Here is a 6,934-nt window from a genome sequence, read left to right as displayed (position 1 = left end):
AGCTGTTTTTCAGTTCCTGTATTGTTTTTGCGGGGGCGAAAGAAACCTTACTTAAGACGCCGGCTATTGCTTCACTCGCAAATTTTTTAGCTCATGCAAATGTTGCGAAATCCAAGGCTCGCATTTGATTGGCTATCGGCGAGTTTCTTTGCTTATTGACCAATCAGAATGCCTGGTTTGTTACTTTATTTGCACTGAATTAACACTCTTCCGCATTGAATTACAACAATTTGGGTACGAGCGACTGGAAATGGCCGAGGGATCTTGGGACTTATATTTTTATCCCGCTTCCAGCAGTCGCCATATTTAGCGAAGCAACCACTCTCGAGCAGAGGGGCATTTCGTCTGCGGAAGCATTTATTTACTGACGATCAAGATGTGCACATGAGACAACAAACCTTTAAGTTTTGTCTTAAGATGCTGTATGTGGAGACCGACGATCGTGAGATAATAGGAGGTAGTTTAGAATTTGATGTTATTTTACTTCAACTTTGAAATAAAATTGCGATAAGTTCGAGGTGGCCCCCAAGCTTCAAATCACTTCAAATAACGTCGTCTTTTCTTTCTCTTTGTAGTCACATAAAACACAAGGCTTTAAAAAATGTACCAGCTTCAGGATTGAGTCGCTCTTACTGCGACCTTTGGCGAATTCGTTTTTGGCAGGTTGAGATGGATTTTCCAAGTCATGGCTCACAACTGTCTTTGGCCTTTTTGCCCTCCAAGTCTGTTGTACATGGTATGTAGACATGTGTCTTAACAACGGTTATAGTCTTGCCTCAATCATCCCCGGTTTTATCTTATTTTGTTGCTGTGTTTTGGTGAGAATTTCTCTAAATGCCTTTTTGAGCTTGAAGTGCTGACTAGAGGATAAACTTCGGTAGAACTTATTTATCATATGGGCCCCAAATCCCTCAACACTGTCAGTTCGTTGTTTATTTATTTAGCTTTCGGTCTAACCAGTTCATTTACCTCAAAAAAATGCGTGGGCTTTGTCTCATGAGTTTAAACTGGTGCCGTTTTCATCATGTTCATGTGTTATTCGAAACGAATGGCGTCAGCTTCATTCTGTCTTGTTTATTTCAGTAGAATATTTCTGCCATAAGACATGAATTTTGAGTCGAAGAGTACTATTAAACTCGCAGATTAAAATTATCAAACTTTCTGTGGTTCTTAAATATGAGACGAGTGATGCAACAAATAGATAATTGTTCAAGGGGCTGGAGCTCCTTGTTTCTTTAGAATGTTAACTACAGTATTTCTGTCATATTTAAAAACGAATGTCACGTTTGACTTGCATTTCACTTTGCCAGAAATGTCGTGATCCTTCAATTTTTATTTCTTAATTGAGACTGATGATAAGAATTAACTTTTATGTTCTCTGCTGTTTAGGGAGATGTGATGCGACCCCACTATATATAATTGGTACTATTGACAGAGTGGATAGGTGTGACATTTACTGAGCCTAGCTGGTATTCAAGAGAAGGTAATTGGTACCAGAAGCTTACTACTGGTATAAATGATCAATCTTTTGTTCACTCCTTCCAAGTTGCCTCAACTAGCTTGTGCTATATGCAACTTGTGTCTAAACCTTATTTGCAACTGAAAAATTACCAATAAAGTTTTTGAAAGTTTTTCCTAATTTTATTGTAAAAGAATATAAGGAGTGATCAGGTGAAATATTGTCATGTTCCTTAAGAGTGCTGAGTTTCTAGTGAGAGCTATAAAATTCCCTAAGTGACTGATATATGATTTGTCTGCCTTAAAATTGGCACAGCCAAACCCCTGGCTAGAAAATATAAATTTCTTTGAACAGGCATTGAAGTCAATGCCCATTTCTGCAGAATATGCAAGGTCAAAGTCCTTTTTTGACTAAGTCTCATTTCTCTAAAATCTGCTGGATGTAAATCATCCATTTTCATAAAGAGATCAACAAACCTCTCCACATAAGTTTAATCTGATCTTGTTTAGTCCTGTTCCCAGGAAAAAAAGGCTTTTGGAAATACTTTGTTTTTTATCCTCGCTGTTACATATCAGTCCTTCTGTTTCTTTGTTGTTTGGCATGTAATAAGAGTCTTTTCAGACCATTGAATTGTTAGATAACTCTTGGAATTTAACGGGTTGGAGAATAAAGTTGGGAAGAGAGTATATGATTTTGTTGTGCAGTTGAAATGATAAGTGAATATGATTTTTATCAGGAAATAATTGATTTATTTAATTATTCATTTCACAACTGGAAGCCCAAACTAGTAGTGGTTTTTAATTCATAATTTCACCACATCATTGACCATATCTGATGATTATTCGAGACTAATGATTGAAAAGACTTTTCCTTACTCCGTTGAAATCCACAATTATTCATCCATTTCTAACAAGCTCTCTGATCTAAGGCTACCATATCTCTAGTACTAACGTTGTCTTACTTTTCTTTACTCGAAATTGACCTTGTTTTGTTTTGATAACCGGCCCCGCCGGTTGTGATTCATGTCAAAAAAAAAAACTTGTGAAACAAAACATAAACTTTTGTAAACTTTAATTTTTCACTAAAATTGAAGTATATTGCAATAGCAGTACAGTTGGAGCTCTAGAAAACGCTCCCAGGAAAGTGAGTACTTCAAATGATCAACGATAACTTGAGATAGCAACGACACGATAAAAGTATACCATCTAATTTATTAGTGCTCCTCGACAGGCCTCTTGCATCGTTCACTAATAACATCATCTACATCGATTGCCCAAACAATTGCAAGACAAGACTCGAATTTTGTTTGTGCAATCTTTTGCTTTTTGAAAATAACTTCCTTCCACACACCACACAACAATTCTAAGACTTTGCCGCTTCCATCTAAGTTACAGAGGGAAAAATGACAAGAAAAGTTGTCTCAAATACTCAATCCATTGTTGTTTTCCGACGTATTTTCTTAAGCGGAAAACCGACGTAGGCGCATACCAGCGGTTTCTTGCATCAAACTAAAATTTACAGAATATGCTAAACAAAATGTCCTTTTGCTGCTGCCCTGCTGCTTCACTCTCGTAGATGCTGTATAAACGCAATAACTTGTTCCCAAGATCTCTCGACCATTTCCAGTCGCTCGTACTCAAATTGTTGAAGCTTTATACCGTGTTGGTTTTGACGTGATTCGAAAGGGCTGCAGACTAGGAGGATTTGTGTTGATGTTGAGTTACTTTGGTTGTTGGATTTAATGTTTTTGGAGTGTTGATATTGATATTAGCTGTTGAATTTGGACAAATTTTATCGTTGACCGTGGTAGTAAATGTTGATGTTGGCAGCAATTTCATTTGTTGAATTTTACACCATTACGGCTTCCATATTTACGTGATATCATTACTTTTAGGCCTCACGGAAAGATGCCCCACCCATGGAAACCGTAACCCCCTGAAATCTCAGACATGCGTAGATTACATTACTTTGTAACACTGCCTGATAAAAGGAACGCGGGCTCATGCCGAGGGTTGCAGATTTGTGTTAATTAATTGTCGGCCAACTCGCTGACGAGAACTCCTGATGCCTCGTAAAAGACCTCACGGCAGCCGGTTTTCTAGTAAAAATCAGCCACCAGCCAAAAAGAAGCAGAGAAAACATGAAGATTATTTTGAAAAAGTTGGAATTAAAGCGTCGCGGTGCAAGTTTACAACTTTTTAAGCGAAGAAAAAATCGATCGACTCAAGAGGGGGTGCAAGAGTTTGAGGTCTGAAAACGCCAATCTAAAAGGAACAGTCAAAACCCTACTACGCAGTATAGTGATATTATGCTAACTCAATTAGCATTGGTAATTAGTCCCTAGGGATTTTGGATATAGTAGATTGTTTTGTATCACTCCTTGTCACTTCACTTGAGGCCTTGGGCTGTGTACTGCTTGAAGCGTTCTATAACTTTTTTCGACGGATCAATCCGACATGGCGGAACAAGTTCCCCAAGCCGTTGCCGGTGGAGCGATAGCTCAAGTTGTTCAAAATCCTCAACCTGCTCAAGGCGAACCTGCCGTGGCGCAGCAAGCTCAGGACCAACCTTTGGCACAACAAGCTCAGAATCGAGAGGTATGCATCTTTTTCTGTTTCGGATACCATGTGGTTGATTATATTTCAGTGGCTAATTTTTATCGGTAGAGTTTAGATTTGGTTTACTTTCTGTAGATGTGAAATTGTGTCAGGCCTGCGGGGCCGTGAAAGTTTTTTCTTTGCCTTCGGGGCCGTTAAAGTTACTTGCCTGCGAGGCCGTGAAAGTTTTCTTTGCCTGCGGGGCCGTGAAAGTTTTTTCTTTGCCTGCGAGGCCGTGAGAGTTTTCTTTGCCTGCGGGGCTGTGAAAGTTTTTTTTTGCCTGCGGGGTTGTGAAGTTTTCTTTGCCTGCGGGGCCGTGAAAGTTTTCTTTGTCTGCGTGGCCGTGAAAGTTTCTTTGCCTGTGGGGCTGTGCTGAAAGTTTTCCTTTGCCTGCGAGGCCGTTTGGATTTATTTGCCTGCGGGGCCGTGGAAGTTTCCTTTGCTTAGGAGGCCGAGAAATTTTCTTTGTCTTCGTAGCCGCGAAAGTTGTTTTGTCTGCGGGGCTGTTAAAGTTTTCTTTGTCTGCGGGGATCAAAGTTTTTTTTTTTTCTTTGCTTGCGAGGCCGTGAAAGTTTCTTTGTCTGCACTGTCATTTAAATTTTTTGTTTGTGCTTCTGGGGTCGAAAATAGTTTCGGTGTTTTGTTTTTTGGAATGAAATGCTTTATGTTCACCTTTGGTTGAGGTAGTGTGATGCTGGCGCGCAAGAATAAATTTTTTCTCCTTTAGCCTTTTTTGTTTTTGTGGCTTGAATTTTACTTTGTAGCCCCTCGTTTAAGAAATTGCTTGCTGATGTAGAAAGTTCTGTTGCCGTGCTTTGCTTCGTTGGAGTGTGATGCCTGAGCATCAGTCGCCGTTCATTTGCTTGTGCAAGCTTACGTGTAGTAGCTTTTAGTTGTACGGTATGTAAAAAAGAAAAAAAAAAACGAAAGACTGCTCTGCCGTTGTGTGTTTTTAAAACAGTTTTTGGCCTGTGAGGCTAGGAGCGTTCATCGTTTTTGCTGGAAGTTTGAGGTTTTGATAATTTAATTTAATTTTTATTTAATTTAATCTAACCTAATGTAATGTAATATTTCATAACTTGTAATCTAATCGGTGTTGTTCTTTTTCAGCCTGTATTATACTGTGCTCGATCAGTTATGAGATTGAGTAATGGAAAGAAAGGGAATGAATGGATCAGTGATTTTTTATCTTACCTTTTGAAATCTGTTATATAGGGGGAGGGTGATCTTGCTCGTGTCTTAGAGAGACTTAAGAAGTTGGAAGATTCCCAAAAGCAATCTGTTGAATCAGTGTTAGAGGATTTACAGCACCTAATACGTTCTCCGTTGTTCTAGAAGGACCAGGCAATTGATTACCTAGTGAATCTGAAGATTGTGGCCAAGGAAACAAAACACGCGAAAGCTGGATTTTATTCTGCAGTGCTAACGGCAATGCAAAATAAAATGTGGGCCTCAATCATGCAATTTAAGCGCTATCTTGAAGCCCTCTTAGGGGATAAAGAGGATGAAGTGGTACTCGAGCGGATTGCTGCCGTAGATAAAGCGTTGCGAGTGCCTGGAGTTGGTGCAAATCGTTTCATGCCAAGGGGGAGAGGCAGGGATAGATCACAAGTCCAGGGTTTCAGTGTGGCCTATATGGGCATTATCAGAGGTTCTGTCCCTCGCGTCCACAGCCAGGTCCTCAGTCTAAGAGGCCTCGCCTTTATAATCAAGGAGTTGAGGCACCTCAAAAACAATGAATGTATTGACAGGATTAAGGCGTTTTCCCAATGTTTTTGATCAGTTTCCAGTATTTATGCCGTGTGTTTCCCGGCATTAAAGGCTCCCTTTTCATTGTGTCAATCGGTGTCTGTTGTTGTTTCAATTTTAATTCACTCTTGTAAGTTCTGGATCGGGGTAGAGTAGCTCCTGCTGGTTCATCACATATGGTGACCACCAGACGACCTGTTTTCAGGCGAATTGAGGCTGCTCCCTCCTGATCGGGAACCCCAGGTCTTCCCATAGGTGATCTCTCTTTTTGCCATCTTTTCCTTAGATTTTGGGTGGTACTAAGCGTAAAGCTGCTGTGGATAACTTTTACGTTCTTACGGAATTTCAACTACAGACAACGGCAATTAAACCAAGAAACGAGACCCTATGGGTGGATATGACTGGGGTTCCCGTTCAGGGGGGTGCAGCTGTGTGTTGGGAAAGTGTTATCTCATCTGGTAAGGTTCCGGATCTGGGGACTTTACATTTAAGGGATCCGGATTCCTTTGTGGCAGGTGGTCTTCACCGTAATTCAGCCGCATGGGAGCTGGTACTTGAGGGTCATCCGTTGAGGAACTGTATTCTAGATTGGATTAGAAATAAAGTCGACATCTTAAGTTTTTCAAGACCTTTTGCGGGAGTTTTTAAGAGAGCTAAATATTCGTCTGCTGTTCCACCTAAGAAGATTTTCCCGAATCATGTAAACTGTAAAAATTTTACGGAATTTATATCCAAGGAGATTCGGAATCGTGTTTTAACCGGCGCGGTTAGAGTCTGGGGGGTAGTGGGTGTCGATGATCCCCCCCATCTTGTGTTGCCACTCACGGTTGAACCTACGAAGCCTCGACTTTGTATTGACGCGAGGTTTCTAAACCTTTGGATGAAAGATATGCCGTTTTCCCTGGATAAACTGAGTGAAGTGACTAGGTATGTTTATCCCGGATCGTTCATGACCAAGTGCGACGACAAGTCCGGGTATGATCACGTGATGTTGACAGAGTCCTCGCAATCATACTTTGGGTTTAGTTTTGGTGGCCTGTGGTTTGTTTGTACGACTCTTCCGTTCGGATGGAAAATCTCCCCTTATGTTTATCATACCATTGGTCTGGCCGCCACAGGTTTCTTGAGA

The 6,934-nt window shown here is 40.6% G+C and overlaps 1 long non-coding RNA gene across 1 annotated transcript; it reads left to right on the top strand.

Annotated features, from left to right (window-relative positions):
* The first annotated feature begins 317 nt into the window (after positions 1-317).
* LOC131779361 (uncharacterized) lies at positions 318-1,974 on the top strand. The gene is made up of 3 exons (XR_009339776.2): positions 318-457; positions 576-736; positions 1,390-1,974. It is a non-coding gene; the product is annotated as an uncharacterized lncRNA (long non-coding RNA).
* The last annotated feature ends 4,960 nt before the right edge of the window (positions 1,975-6,934 follow it).

The sequence above is a fragment of the Pocillopora verrucosa genome, chromosome 4 (genome assembly GCF_036669915.1).
Source record: "Pocillopora verrucosa isolate sample1 chromosome 4, ASM3666991v2, whole genome shotgun sequence".
Classification (NCBI taxonomy): domain Eukaryota; kingdom Metazoa; phylum Cnidaria; class Anthozoa; order Scleractinia; family Pocilloporidae; genus Pocillopora; species Pocillopora verrucosa.
This window is presented reverse-complemented; position numbering and strand designations above follow the sequence as displayed.